We start from the raw sequence: 16,691 nt of genomic DNA, 5'->3' as shown, positions 1-16,691 counted from the left end.
TGCTGATTTCACTGCTTATTTTATTATAGCACTAAAGCAGGTACAGTAGTAACCACACCATTTGTTTATAACATTAGTCATAAACAATTTTTACATACTCTTTTTCAATTTCCAAGCTTGATTAGCTAACAATCTGCACTAAAACACTCAAGTTAAAAAGTAAGGCTAATTTCTCAGAAGATTTAAAAAAAAATAACTTTGTACATTCAGCTGGTTTTAGTAGCACTAATGATGTTCCAAAACAGTGGCTTCTTTATGTCACAATAAGAAATGTTTTTTCTGCCTGTTGGCTAATAGTTACTTATAATTAACAATGCCTACAAAAGGCAAAGCAAAACAAATTCTGTATCTAAATTGTCTAAACTGAAGGTAGGAATCATATGACCCTCCAGATGTTGTTGGACTAACTCCCAGTGTTTCTTACCATTGGCTATGCTGACTAAGGCTTCTGGAAGTTGTAGTCCAACATCTGGATTGCCACATGAGTCCCACGCTTAGTCCAAAACCTGGTCATACAACAGGGTGTGTTGGCTGAACTGCTAAAGTCCCTTCTTTCTGAAAGAACTTATTAAAAATTAGAGGCTTTGTTTCCAAAGCACATTCCACCAGACAGAATGAGTAGAGCCTGTTTCTTCCTGAGAAGGTAACTTGCATGTGGCTTGTGCCACTTTGTATTTCACATGAGAAGGAACGTGGTTGAATATCCTTCGATATGATTTTTTTAAAAAAATATGAACAAGGAAAACTAGTTGTCAGAGGCTGCATCTGCACTGCAGAAATAATGCAGGTGGTCACAACTTTACCTGCCATGGCTCAATGCTATGGAATTGTAGTTTGTTGTGGCATAAGAGCTCTCTGACTGAGAAAGCTAAATAGCTCACAAAATTACAATTCCTAGAATTCCATAGCATTGAGCCATGGCAGTTAAAGTGGCGTCAACCTGGATTATTTCTGCAGTGCCTATGCAGCCAGGAAGAAGCAATGGTAGAAACTCTTCCCTCTGATTTTTCATTTTCTCTAGGTAGCATTGTTTTGTTTTGTTTTGTTCAGCACAAAGAAATATTCAATCACGTGAGCTCTAACTTTGATTCTGAAGCCCATACATACATTTATTATAGTAGGTAGGCTGAATATATACCAGCCTGTGGGACAGATATGACCTGTCTTCTCTTTTTATTTTATTTTAACTAAGGGAGGACATAAATTGGATTGAAATGACAACATAAGCAAGGGGATAGAGATGGATGAATCTGTCAAGTTTTACTTTCTCCAGCATTAAAATATTTTCCATCTCAAATTCTTTCTACTTCTAAGGCTGCCACCCCACTGTTGAATTAATACAGTTTGACACCACTTTAACTGGAATGGCTCCATCCTATAGAATCTTGGGGTTTGTATTTTGTTGTGGCACCAGAGTGCTTTGATAGAGAAGTCTAAATATCTCACAATACTACAAATCCCAGGATTCCATAGCATTGCACCATGACAGATAAAGCAAGGTCAAACTACATTAATTCTGCACTTAAGATGCAGTCTCTGATGAGGAAATATGCTGATTTCAGTAAATTGTGATCAAAGCTGAACCGAAAGATAAAGCATACATACCTATGTGTATCAGTCATGTTTGGTATGTACAGCTGCTCACAGCAGAGAAAAGACCATGTTGTGCCTGTATGCCAGGCATTTGATAAAGATGAGGAGCATAACAATGAAACAAACAAACAAACCTGGCAGCCCAAATGCAGCAGCATCAAGATGGTTAAATACACAAAGATTCAAAGTAAAACATTTCAATGGTGGCAAATGGGGAAAAAATTTATGCTAGTTCCAGAACTGGCATAGTTTTCTGTTAGGTAATCCCAAGCTTGGCTGTTCTTCTCAGATCTGTTATTTTCCCCATTCTCACACAGGGAAGTTCCAGTATCACAGTCCTGGGATAATATTAATATTGATTAATAAGGTATTTAGATAAATGCTTCAAACTGAAGACAGAATTAAAATTATCAGTAAAGAGAATGAAGATCCAATTCATAGTAAGACAGGTATTACATAAAACAACAGCTAACCAATAAAAGAGAGATGCCTCTGTAACAAAAATAAGTTGAAGGAAACTACAAAGGAAAACTCGAAAAAGAAACTACTGAATTGACTTATACAGTCAGGTATGTGTCTCCATTGTCTGAAATGCTTGGGAACAGAAATGTTTGCAATTTCAGATTTGTTTGTATTTTGGAATATCTGCATTTGCATCTATGTACATAATCTTGGAGATGGGATCTAAGTCATTTGTTACCAGATTCTTTCTTTCAATTAGTCTCAAAGTTGCTACAAAATCCTTTTGCATACTGATTTTGCAGACTGTCACTGCTATGTCTTAAAATTCATTTATGTTACATATACACCCAATACAGATAGTCTGAAGGATATTTTTATACAATATTTTAAAATAATTTTATGCATGAAACAAAATTTCTGTACATCGATCCGTCAGAAAGCAAAAGTGTCACTCTCTAAACCACCCATGAAAAGTGTTTTAGATAATGGAGTATTCCAGATTTTGGACTTCTCGATAAGGGAGACTCACCCTGTATTCATAAATAAAAAATCCACTAACAGAAGTATGAACAAATACAATGGTTGCATGATATACTACATGTGTTCATGGCACACTGCATGCCCTTGCTACTGCACAGATTAAAAAAAAGTAATATTCTCAGAGAGATAGTTTTTAATCCAGGCGGACTGACTTTTGGTAACGAAATGTATAGTTTTCACACAACAACAGTAACTGAGCACTGTAAAGATTGGAAAGACCTGTATCACTTTGCCCTGTCCTTTGAAAATTTAGGGCAAAGAACATGGTTTGCACCTTTCTAGATTCTATATTACATTCTATCCCAAAACTGTATAAATATGCTTTATAACCCAAGGCTATAATTTTCAAAGATGTAGCTGTGTTATTCAGAGGCAGTTCAGAGTGATACTGAGTAATGGAGGTAGTCAATGCCTCCCTACAACAAGGAAGAGTTCCATCTTGCCTAAAGGAGGCAGTTTGTTTTAAAAGCCATCCTTGAATCCCACAATAAAGACAGACTTTCAAAACAGAAAGCTTTTGAAGAATGGCCTGGGGTGCTATATTGTTTTAATGTATTTTAAACATTTTTATCTTTTTAAGGTATTTGATATTTTAATATGTAATTTATTTTAATTATTGTAGTTTAAATTCTATTTTAATGTACTATTTTTGTATGTTTTGTTGGAATAGTAACAAGCTCTACACTTGGGGAGCTACTGAGAACACAGATGACCTACAGCTGTATATGCATAGCTCTAATAAACTTTTGAGCCTTAATAAGGCTAGCTTTGTAGTGAGCCTTTCTCTCTCCCTCTTTTACTCACTCTGTTCTCAGCCTTCTTTTCTGTTACATTATACTTGTGTTATTTGATTGTATTATATAGTTTGTATTATTATTTGCTATTTGTTATTATTATGTTTGCCATTACTATTATGCTTCATTTTGTATCCTTTGTATATATGGGTTTTGTATTATTCTGTTGTATATATTGTTTGTTACCCTTTTAAGCATTTATAGATAAAGCCTTTTTGTAGTACCTTGTCTCAACTAGTCTCTTTTCAAATCCATTGTTCCAACATGTTTTAATTGTATTTTTTTAATGTTGTAAGCTGTCATGAGTCCCAATCTTGAGAGAAGGGCGGGATATAAATAAACATAATTATAATTATAATAATAATAATACTGTACAGTACCTAGAGAACTAGGTTTATAGCCATGAAAGTTCATGCAATAATAAAAACCAGTCAGTCTTAAAGGTTCTGCCTTTCTCCCTCTCCCTTCCTCTTTTTTAAATTCAACAGCCATCAGAGAATGAAGTAACACAACCTGAACCTGATCATATTTACATTGATGAAAATCCCATTAATTTCCACCTGTTTTACTCACAAGTAAGTGTCCATTATACCTTAAAACCAACATGCATACCATTTCACTGGCATCCTAGCAGGCCCTGCGATATAAGGAAAGTGAACAAACCCTTACTTCTTTTACCAGATAATTTTTAGTGAATGACAGGAAGTGAGTCCAAACCACAGTGCAAGTAAAATTAGATTTAAATTGACACTGGTACTGAGCCACTCTCTATCTCCATATTAATGCATTGCAATTTGTAACTTTTCCTCACCAGTATATATCACATCTGTCTAAAGCTCCCAAAAGAAATGATACATATGAGAAGCAATTTCTACTCCATCTTGCAAGCATAGAGGTTCTAGTTTCAAAATAGTCTCCTATCATCAAGGTTTGATAGTATATGATTCTTCCAACATCCAGTACTTTATCAAACACACTCACACACATACACACTTCATACATTTAACAGAGTTCTGTAAATTCCTCTGAGATTAATTTAATAAAGACGTACTCCTGGAAATGTGGAGATTCTGGAATTTAAAATTTACAATCCATATAAATTCTATCTGATGTACAAAATGATAAACAAAACAATGGGAAGGGATAGGGAGGGAGAATGCACAGGATTCGATCATGGGCTAGGTCTCATAGCATCTTCTAGCTGTATCAGAGGCATGCATTGTCTAAATGCCATGCTCCTGAAGCAGCTGGAAGCTGCTCTGTTTGACCCATCTGTTTTGGGCCTACGTTGCTGTTGCTGTTTTCTGTAGGCACACTTTGAATTGCTTGTAATTCTGCTTATAGTGTAATTGTATGTTAGCTTTGGTTGTGTCCATGGTGTTAAAATTTAACTGGGAAAAGAGTGAGACATTTTCAAATATAAAAATAGCAATAACAATAGTAATAACAAACAATAACTATAATAATAATAGAAAGTGATGCTTATGTACTGTATGTTAAGCCAATTGTTTCTGGGTGTCTATACATAGTTTGTTGTGACACCAGAGTGCTCTGACAAAGAAGGCTAAATGTCTCACAAAACTGCAATTCCCGGAATTCCACAGCATTGAGCAATGGCAGTTAAAGTGGTGTTAAACAGGATTATTTCTGCAGTGGGAATGCAGTCTTGGTCAACTTTTATACTGAAACATTAGTGTATGCAACTGAGATCCCTTTTGACTTTAAATACATTTAATTTATTTTTTTTTAAAAATGTAGAAATTATTTTACACAATGTTGATTTGGCCCATAAGATTCAAGAGGCAACATTTCTTCTTTTTTTCTTGAGCTTTTTAAGTGACAGAGAAAGAGTTGTGTTTTTATTTCTGATGGTTAGTGTTTCTGCTCTCCTCCCCATTTTAGCTTGTTGTGCTTGTCTGAGATTTTTGATTTTTATAAACTCATGTTTCTAAATGGAAAATAAGCACATCCTAAAGAGACAGACAAAGCAGCTGAGTGGCTTTCCCTCCCAGGAAAGTCAGGCAAATTATCTGTTATTACCTATTTCGCTCTCACTATGCAGAAGCATAGTGATTAGTTTTGCCAACTTCTTTAAGCTTTAATTCCTCTGTTTATGTATGTATAGACTCTTCTCAGTCCCATCTCCTCACTCACTTCATCAGTGTTGTAGGAGCTGATGCTGAGCCTCATCTTGATGGAAAGGAATAATGAAACTTCATGAAGAAGTATGAAATGTAAAAATTCCGTGGCATTTAGAAATACCAGGAAATACCAAGAAGTTCTAGGTAATAGAAAAAAATGTCTTTGGGTGGTTGCTTTTTTGTTGTTGTTTTTGTTTTTGTTGTTCCCCCCATTTTTTGTTTGTAAAGTCTCCATATCAATAGCATGAAGCGAAGCCATGGTATTCTTTAGGTGTGTTTTATTGAATCTATGACTTCATCATACATCATTATCACTATTGGCCAGTATTATACTTCAGCAACTGAACTTAGGGGTAAAACAGACACCCCTAGGGGTAAAAAGGCACCCCTACCAAAGGTGGATTGGGATTACAGCAACCATACATTGTGGCCCTAATTTGCCTTGAAGCCAGCCAAAAAAGGAGCAGCAAAGAGCTGTTCCTTTTTGGCTGGCAAAAAGCCGGCATTTCTGGCCCCGCCACAGCACTGGGGCAGCTTTCCAGTACTATGGCGGCATGCGGCTTCTAAACGCCATGCCATTGGAGTGTCTGGAAATCGGTCCACATGCGTGTAGCCAGGCAGCTTGGGGTGTATATGCACCATCTGTACATACTGATTCCAAGCCGGCTGGAAGCCAGCTTTTTAGGCTGATCTGTTTCTGGCCTTAGTATATTTAAGAGATTATCACACCGGTAAAAAAGAGGGGATCATAGCAATATGCTCCCATCAATATCATGCAATAATGCAATGATTATCACATGATGTCACAATTCTCCTACAATTATCCTGTGAATAAAGAGGAATTCTACCACCAGTTTTTATTCATGGGGATTTTCTGTGAATAAAAAGCAGAGCTAGAATTCCTCTTTATTCACAGGATAATCACAAGATAATTGCGATGTCACAGAACATTGTGTGATAATCATCGTGTTATCACATAATATTGATGGGAGAATACCGCAATGCTTTGAGACGTCTTTTTTTCCAGTGTGATAATCTCCTTAACTAAACAACCTCTCAATGCTCAAACCACTGCACCACACTGGTTCTTGTGCATTAAATGAACTCTACATCAAGTTTCAAAATTGACATTTATAAGACAGTCTTGAAAAAACAAAATGTTTTCTGGTCAGATAACCAAACATGTTCTTTTCATGTATTTTTTTATAGTGTGGTAGAATCTAAAAACAGCAGGGTACAATTACTTCCCACTTTTGCATGAAAAGCTCTCATTGTCAGTTTTTTCCAGAGTTATTATGTGGAAGGCTGGTGGGATTTTTCACTGGGAATATTTAAACAGAAGCTGGATCTGGCAGAGATGCTGTAATATGTTGCATTGTAAATCCTGTTTATTTAGAGCAGGGATAGGCAACCTATTTGAGCCGGGGGCCGGGTTGCTGTCCCTCAGACAACTGGAGGGCTGAAGCCAAAAATTAAATAATTAAATAATATAGGACATTTTCTTTTTTTTTTTTTTAATTTTATTTTTATTATTAGATCAAGATGTTACAACTACCATCCTAGTAGAGGTTACACAATTATACTGTAATATAATAATTATACTATAATACACTTTTGATCAAGTTTTCCTATTTTTCACCCCTCCCTACCTTCCAATCCCCTCTCTCTGCAACATAATACAATAAATTGGTCAGTGAGTTACAATCAAGCATATCTTAACTCTGTCTCTGAAAGATATAACAAAAACTGAGATTCTCATTTGCAATCTAATTACATGTCCCTTTTTACGTAATCATATTTTTTTTCCAATTTTCTTCCCAATCCTCAGACCATCTGTCCTGTCTCAACAATGTCATCTTGTCCAGTTGTACCATACTCATCCATTTCTCCAACCAGTCCCAGATTGTTGGGACATTTTTATCTTTCCATCGTTTGGCATAACACAACCTTGCAGCTGTAAAAGCATATAACAAAAACTTCATATAAATGCGTTCAATTTTATCCAATATGTTTAACAGAAAAACCTCAGGTTTAAAATTAACTTTGATCTGTAATTTTTTTTGTGTAACCTCATGGATTGTTTTCCAATATTTGTTTGCTACTGGACAAGTCCACCATACATGGTAAAAAGTTGCTGATAAACTAGGGCATTTCCAACACAAGCTTATATAGGATTCAAATGTAGGACACATTTTTAAAAAATGGAGGACATGCGAAAAAATTTGATGATTTTTTTAAAAAGTTAATATAAATGAATGTTTGTTAGGCATGATCAAAATGGAGGATATTTGGGCCTCAGAAGCTGGCTGATATCAATATCACCATCACCATCACCATCATCATCATCACTATCATTGTTAAAGCAGACCTTTTAGCATTAAAAGCACTGAAAATACACAGAAATGCACTTTCGAAAGTCACACTGTCTCACCTTCAGAAAGAGTGAGTGCATGTCTCAGAAACTGACTGATATCATCATCATCATCATCATCATCATCATCACCACCACCACCACCACCACCACCAGTATCATTGTTAAAACAAAGCAGACTTGTAGAAATGGAATGGAAATCCTCCTTCTCCTGCTACTCTTCTTCTTCATCCTCCTCCTCCTGCTGCTCCTTGCTTCATTCCTCCTCCTTCCTCCCTCCCTCCCTCCCTCCTCTTCCTCCTCCTTCCTTCCTTCCTCCCTCCTCCTCCTGCTCCTCTTCCTCCTCCTTTCCCCGCCCGTGGCTATCTGGCAGCCGCGGGAAGGGAGGGAAGGAGGTGGAGGACCCCCGCCCCTTTCCCTCCCTGCCGGAGGGGAACAGGCAGGGCGAAGGAGCCTCACTTCAGTGGGGCTCCTTGACCCTGCCTGTCCGCTGGTGCGGGGCCTTTGGCAATCAACGGCAGGACCGGGCTCGGGCCGGTCCCAAGGCCTCGCCGGGCTGGATGTGGCCCCTGGGCCGGGGGTTGCCAAACCCGATTTAAAGGGTTAGATTTGATGACTATGGTAGTTTCCAGTTGGGGGGGTTTACTTTAGCAGGGTTATGATACAGGAACTATGTCATCATGTAATGAGGTATCCATTACTTCCTTACATAGGAATTATGCTTGGAGTACAACAGCTGCTAGGTGGCACCTGAGCATAGTTTTGCCTCTCCCCCCAAAAAACAAGTTACTGATCATCCATCTTTATTCATAATTTTGGCCTTATTATTTTATGGCATATCCTCCTGATCCTCACCTTATTCCCATGTTTTGAAAACATTTATGCAAATCAGAAAGGTTATACAGCTTTTCTGCAAAGCATCACAAGTAAATGTGTTAAGTAAACCTACGTCTGTTTTAAGTAGGTTAATGGCATAATAAATAAGGCCACCATTTGATTAGAAATGTTATTTTGACATGTGGGTATACAGCAATAACATATCTGCCCCCGTCCCACAAAGCACCAGCAACTAATCAGTGAGTGAGAACTGTTTGGCTACTCTAAAGGCAAACCCATCCCCTAGACAATGTGTAATGTGACAACACATTAATGCCACTCAGAATGATTACCCATCCAGTCAAAAATAATTACTGATGTCTAATCAGCAGACATTACCATCTAATTCCACTTGATACCTCATCCACAGGCAAGACTTTCAGAAAGAAGATACCTGGGATTTATAAACACTTAACTTTTGTGACATGCAGGTGATTTTTTTGGCAGCTGGGCTTGTGGTCTGGCAGGAAGAGCTTTATGGGGACTGAATCTATACGCACAATTCCAGTTAATGGCCCATCTGCTGACAAGATTACCATCTACACAGAAAGGAGTATACAGACTTGGGTTTAATTTTGGTTCCCCAAGTCCCCTGAATCTGCTGGGCTTCCCCTGCTTCTACAGCAAAAGAGGGGGCCTGGGATGTGTGGGGAAGTCAGGGTGAGCTCAATGCTAGACGACAGGCTGCCTGGGCAACATTTCTGAACCAAGCTAAGAATGTTTTGCATTCCAGAGTGAAGCTTTTGTGGGCCTATTTTTGTGTGTGTGTGTGGAAACAATATGGCATTTTTGTAACAATTTCATTTATAAATATAGAAACTTATTATACTGGAGCTCACAAGCATGAAGAAGTATCACTTGTTCCAAAATGAGAAAACACTCATACAAGCAAAGTTTCCAAGTCAAGAGAAGCAATAGACTACTATATTCTGTGCTGTTTAGGCCTCATCTGGATTACTGTGTTCATTTCTGGGCACCCTAATTTTAAAAAAGTTATAGATGATTTGGGGCGAGTTCAGAGATGGGCAACAAGGATGGTAAGATGTTGTTTATGCAATATGCAGATAACTTCACTCATGCATTCCAGTTTTGTCGTTAATGCTATTTTTTAAAAAAAAATTGCATCTCTGCGTGTTCTGTTGCTCACACATGCCAGCACTGCAAATAAAGATGGAGTTGATGGTGCAGATGTATTTAAAACACATTCAAGGCATGCACAGTTTTATCCTGGTTTATCCTGGGTGTATTTGCATTGGTTATTCACATATCCAACAATGAGAATCTTTTAGGAACATTTGGGAAAAGACCTGAGATTGATTATCCCAGGTTAAATTATGGATTTGGCAGACCCCCCCCCCCCAAGAAAAAAAACCCATAAAAATTACTCGGGTACATTTGAAATGCATATGAACAAATTCAGACAGTGTATGTTGAAGTTGTTTTGGCAGGTCATTTCACAGCCTAGGGGCAGCTGAAGAAAAAGGTATCTGGCTGATAGTTGCCAACCTAGTCCTTGCTAACTGGAGTAAACATCCAGTAGAGGATCGGAGCCCTCTGCAATGGAGGTTAAAAGTAATGGAGGTTCAAAAGGGAGGAAGAAGAGGCAGCAAGAGGGACACACAGAGAGAAACAGAGAGGGAGGAGAGGGAGGGAGGGAGGGAAGTGGAAGGAATGGTAAGAATGTATGGAGGGGAAGACAAGGATGTGGCAGACAAGGACAAGGACAAGATGTGAGGGAAAGGAACATGGGAGGTGGATGCAGGAAGGGATAGGGCAAGGGGAGACAGAGGACATAGAACAGGAAAGATGGGGAATTGGGGGTCAGAGGAAGCTGAAGGAGAAGAGTTGAGGCAGTGGAGAACAGAAGTGCTGCAAGAGGAAGGATAGGATGGCGAGGAATAGAGGACACTGAAGGAGGAAGCCTCAGACACAGGGGAATAGAAGACCTAAAAGAAGCAAGGCTAAGATGGTGTGGAGCTGAGGAAGCCAATGGCAGAGAGCCAGAGATAGCTATGGGGTTAGAAGGAAGAGAGGAGAGGGACACGGAATCAGATGGTCCTGTGGGAAAGGATATAGATGAAAAGAGACGTCTGGCTGTTAAGAGGCAGAAAAGAGAGATGAAAGAAGGGCTTGAATGAAGAGCTGCAGATGACAGAGACCAGGTATGCCACTTTCTTTAAGAAAATTCAGATCACTATGAGGGAAGAGTGACTGGTACTTAACCCAGAGGGGAAAGTCCCCTTCCTCCTCTTCTAGTTTTTCCTCAGCAGTTGAGATTAATTTTTATCACAAACAATACAATTTAAATAAGATAAATAAAACAGGGGGGGAGGGAGAGGAAAGAGAAAGAGAGAAGACAAAATGGCCCGCATCTAATACTCACTAGGGCTCTGATTGTAATCCTGGCTGTAATGAAAATAAAAAGAGATAAAAATATTTTGCACCATTACAGATCCAACTAAACAATCCTGCTAAATTTAGTAATAATCATAGCCTCAGATGAATTCATCATTAGACTCCTTATTGCTCAAAAAGTCTATAAATGGTTTCCAATCTTTCAAAAAAAAAATTGGCTTATCCTTTAGAACCATGTTAGTTTGACCATTTGGACTAAGTTAGCAACCTTAACAACCTATTCTTCCACTGTAAGTCCTTCAGTCTGTTTCCAAGTTTGACCAAATAATATTCTTGCTTCTGTTGTCATATATTGAAGAAGTGATTCATATTTACTATCCAGCTCTTTATCCATCATGCCCAACAAAAATATTTCTGGTAACATTACTAAATCTAGCTTTAAATTGTTTTGGATTAACATATAAATCTTAGACCAGCAAATTTTTGTCTCCTTACAAGTTTACACAGAAAAAAGTGCTCCTCTTTATCTTTATATCCGCAACATTGATTTGAAACATTCTGTGCCGTTTTGACAGCTTATTTGGGGTTAGATGCCATCTGTATGTCATTTTATAACTTTTTTTTAATTTACTGTGCAAAGTAAATTTTAATCTTTGCACACATTTCCCCCATACATCCATATGAACATTATGCCCATTATATTGGTACCACTTTATCATGTAGTCTTTTGCAAGCTCATCTGAAGTCTCTACTTTCAGAAGCCATTTATATACTTGTTAAATTATATGGGCATTGTTTCTGAATATTTCTGCATAGAACACTTTCTCTCTAACCTCTATGGCTGCATTTCTCTTGTCTTGATTAAGTTGCATATAACAAAACCAATTATGATTTTTGCCTTCCTTGAGATTCATTTCTGTTGATTTAAGTTTACAGCTATCTTAATCAAAATATAAATGATCATCATAGCACAACCATGTTCAATCTGTAGCCCATTCTTTCCCTTACAAAAGGCTTCCTGTGGTGTGGTAGCTAATATTATCATAGGAGAAAAAGTCTCTCTTTATTGTTTTACAAACTTATAAGAGAGCCCTTCTAATACAAAGTTTTTTTAAATTTAGCATGTGCCTTATCTTTCATCACCAAAGGAAATTATACCAACCAGATCTTAAATTATGGTCTCCAGGTTCCAAGAATCTCTAAGTATTATCCATTCCTTCAACTATTCAAAACAATAGGCCTTGAAATATTTTGAAATTAGGGAGTCCTAAGTCACCCCTTTTCTGAGAATCCTGCAGTGTTTTAAAATTTATTCTGGATTTCTTTGCTTGCCAGACAAATCTAGAAATCTCTATCTGCTGTGGCACAAAAGGTATTTCATATAATATGGATCATTTGAAAGACAAAAAAAAGTCTTGGCAAAACATTTGCTTTTATTGCTTCAGTTCTACAACCCAAAGGGATAAATTTAACTTCTCCCGTTTTTCTACATCTCTTTTTCATTTCTTTCCAGACTTTTTCATAGTGGTTTTGAATTAATAAACTGTTGTTTTTCATTATTATATCTCCCAAATATATAATCCTTTGCCACTTCAAAATTTGATAGAGCAGCTAGTTCATTGTCTTCTTCTCAAGTCATTTTTAGTCAGCAATTTCGTTTTGTCACAATTCATTTTAAATGTGGAGCATCTCCCAAACACCTTAACTTTTCCCCCAAAAGAGCTTCATTGAGTACAGTTATTTGTGACATTATAACATGTTCATCCATGTAAGCTCTCAGTTTATGCTGTTCTCTTCTTACCGTCATCCCATAGGGTGTGCCATCTTGTTCAATACCTCTCAATAGGGTCTCCTGTGCCAAAATAAATAGTAAAAGTGAGAGAGGACACCCTTCTTGCAAGCTGTAAAGAAGGGGATAAAATCTGATGTGAAGTATAAATTAAGCTACTCCAGGTTTTTCAGGTCTGATGGATTTCCAAGTGTCAGCCATGTGGCAGAAGACAGCAAAACTTAAATTATTACTATTATGGCCGTTGATGTTAATTAGAAGATGTAGCAACAGTTTTGGAAATGGTTCGTAGATGGTAATGGTTTGCTTTTGTTTTGGTTTATTTTTTTCTGTTTGTTTTGCTATGGAATGACTCTCTAATATAATGTTTATTAATTAGCAATTTAGGAGATGGCACAATTTATCTTGAAATCCCTGTGTGGGTAGTGTGAGGATGTATGAGTATAGAGAATTTCTAACTATGGAAAGAACCCTGAGTTCAAAAGTTTTGCAAATGATTTATCTGACTTCTGTGGCTATGATAACTCATTTGAGTTGCTTGAGGCCAAAGGTTTCACAGGGTCAATATAGTGCAGAAAAATGAGTATCAGGGTAAGAGGACAAAGGTTTAAAATACTCTTATAGGGAGTTTCAAGTCAGGAAAATTATGTTTGTATGTGCAGATGCTAACTGCAATCTTTTCTCCAGGTATGTGAGCGAGTGAGCAGATGCCCTTTCAGTGTAATCTGTAGGATTTTCAGGAAAGAAGAAATGAAAGAAAGTGTCAGATTTGTAAGCAACAGGCATGCTGTGCTGAGGTAATGAATGCTATTAGAGAGAGTACAGCTGCTGGGAACCATTGGTATCAGGGACTTTATGACTGTATGTGACACTTGCAGAATGTTCCAATGGTGCAGAGTTTAGGAACTAAATTGAAACCACAGCAAAATACCTATGGGAAAATAAGCACGTTGTAAGTATTTTCTGGGACTGATCAACAGTAATATTTGTGAAAACAACAACATTAACTATTTTCTGGGGCTGACCCACAGTGATATTTTTGAAAAACAAAAACAATAAACTCCCATGGCACATTAAAGATGGATACATTTACTGTGGCATGAACTTTTGCCAGGAAAACCTAACCAGCTTTATAAAATTTCTAGCTATTTATTATCAGAAAGCAAATAGTTTATGTAGTTACACCATCTTAGAGGAATTCAAAGACATAGCCATGTTAGTCTGGAAAATCAGTATGCAAAAGAATTTTGCAGGACCTTTAAGACTAACTGAAAGAAAGAAGCTGGTAGCATGAGTTTTTGTTGACTTGAGCCTACTTCTTCAGATGCATGTCTGGAGAATTCATAGAGGAAGGTCATCATATCACATAGATATTTACAGTGTATCCACATACATCTTCATTGGCTGGATCTGCATCTGCATCTGCACTGCAGAAATCATGCAGTTTGACACTGCTTTAACTGCCATGGATCCATGCTATGGAGTTCTGGGATTTTTAGTTATGTGTGATATTTAGCCTTCTCTGTCCACAAACCACAAAACCCAGGATTTCATAGCATTGAGCCCTGGCAGTTAAAATGTGTCTAAGATGGGGTACAGACAGCGAGAAAGAGGCAGCTAGGAGCCACCTCTCTTTTTCATGTAGCCGCTCTGCAGGAACCAAATTACGCGGTGCGGTTGCATGAAAAAAAAGGAGCACTGAAAAGCGGCTCATTTTTGCGCTGTTGTAAAGAGCTGGCGGCGGCGTGAGCACGTCACTGCTTCATGACTCCATCTGGACACTGCATAGCAGTGACATCATAGCTGTGCACGCCATCTGGACAGTGCTGCACAGCTATGGCATGATGGCGATGTGCTAGGGTTGCAGGGTGTGTGCATGCGCCACCCCAAGGCAACCCTAGCCCATCACCATGATGCCGCAAAGGGCCCATCTGTACAGGGCCTAAGTTATTTCTGCAGTGCAGAAGCAACCATAGACATTCATACTTACAGAATCTCAATATTTCCGAATTACATCAGCATTACTGTACGTTCACATAGATTATATTACTTCAGCATTGTCATGGTCATCTGTTCAGAAAGGAATGTATCTCTGTGTTAACCAGCATTTCAGAGTATGGTGAACAGCCTAGGAGCTCTCTGACTGTGAAACAGTCCATAGCACTTCTCCTCTGCCGCTCCAACTGGATACAGTTTTTATTACTTTGACTGAAACTGGCTTGTCTAAGGAGATGAGCAAAGTGTGCTTTATAAAAGCCAAAAACGAGAGGCCACTCACTTTTAATCTGGCTACCTGCCCTAACTCCTCTACAAACCACCTCTGAGTAACTCTTTCCTAAGAAAACCCTATGACAATCATGAGTTCACTATAAATTGAAGGGTGACTTGAAAACACACAAACACACACATACCACTAATAAGATGCCAGTCTATCTGTTTAATGCAAAGCTTGCTTAACATGGACAGCTACTCTTCTCAAAACTGTCTTTCTAAATGTGAATTTTTCTGTTTTGACAGAATTATTGGGCCTGAACAGACAGGTCAAAATAAAGCTGCTTTAGGTCACTTTGGAGGTATGCTGTTTAAATGACACATGCATCTTAAGAGGCCAGAAGCTGCACCAAAACTTCACTCCAGTCCTTAGTACTGGAGCGTGGCTTAGGCATGGCTTCTGGCATCTTAAGATGCATGCATCATTTAAACAGCATACCATCAAAGTCACCCGAAGCAGCTTTATTTCGGCCTGACTGTTTGGGCCCATTTTTTTTACAATTATTTGAGGAAAATATACAACCTGCATTGAAAATGGATCTTAGCAAAACATTTTAACAGCATAAAATCCAAACAAAAATACAAAGATATGGGAAACTCAGCTGTATTGATTTCCAGGATTACCAACATGAAAGCTAATTGTTCTGATTGAGATAGTTGGTTGCTCCCAGACAGAAATGTTTTTATAATTAGCCAATAAATGTTATTTTGATTGTAATTAACCATCATTTTTATTGCTTGTAGCCATAACTGAAGTTGTGTAATCAAAGCAGAAGCATAAAATGTTACCTACACATTTTCTCAAGGAAACGAAAATAAAGGAAACTCTCTGTCTTCTATGCCTTGTACTAATGGATCCTCTCCTGCTTCTGGTGAGTAGGATGGGAACTTTTGAGGTTATCCAAGTGACAAGTTGCCACCATCCACTGATTTTAACCCCCTTTGCAGTAACTCAGTGGGATGTTACTGAGGGAACTTGAATTGCCCTTTCTACCAAACAAAGTGATTGGGTGCCTGCCATACACTGGTTAAACCTGGGCCATACTGTTCAGACTCCCAGCTTGTCCAAGGAACATCCAAGATTCAGTGACATCTGATTGTGAGTGGACGTATGAGTGGCGTAAGACAAAACTGACTCACTGGATGCATTAGAGCTTATGTTTATTTTTGTGATCTTGGTGGAGTATGACCTAGACTATTGTGTAACTTTGCAATTTATTCTTAGTGTCCCTGAAGGCAGGCACCCTTCATGTGAGATATGATTTTGCTATGTAGATTACTGTTTGGAATAAAGCTTTCCTTAAAGACGCCTCTCTTCACACACTCTATTCATGTACCTTTTGCTCAGTGTGTATGCCCTACAGAGTTGGGTGGAAAGCACTAGTCAAGTTTCCTCAATAACATCCCACTGAGTTGCTATAAAAGGGCTGTGTGTGTTAAAATCAGTGGGTAGTGGCAGCTCATGTACATGCCCTCAAGGAGGACCATGTTACCAGAAG

Source organism: Sceloporus occidentalis, unplaced genomic scaffold (assembly GCF_023333645.1).
Source record: "Sceloporus occidentalis isolate IW3139 unplaced genomic scaffold, rSceOcc1.0.p SCAF_6, whole genome shotgun sequence".
In the NCBI taxonomy this organism is placed as follows: domain Eukaryota; kingdom Metazoa; phylum Chordata; class Lepidosauria; order Squamata; family Phrynosomatidae; genus Sceloporus; species Sceloporus occidentalis.
This window is presented reverse-complemented; position numbering follows the sequence as displayed.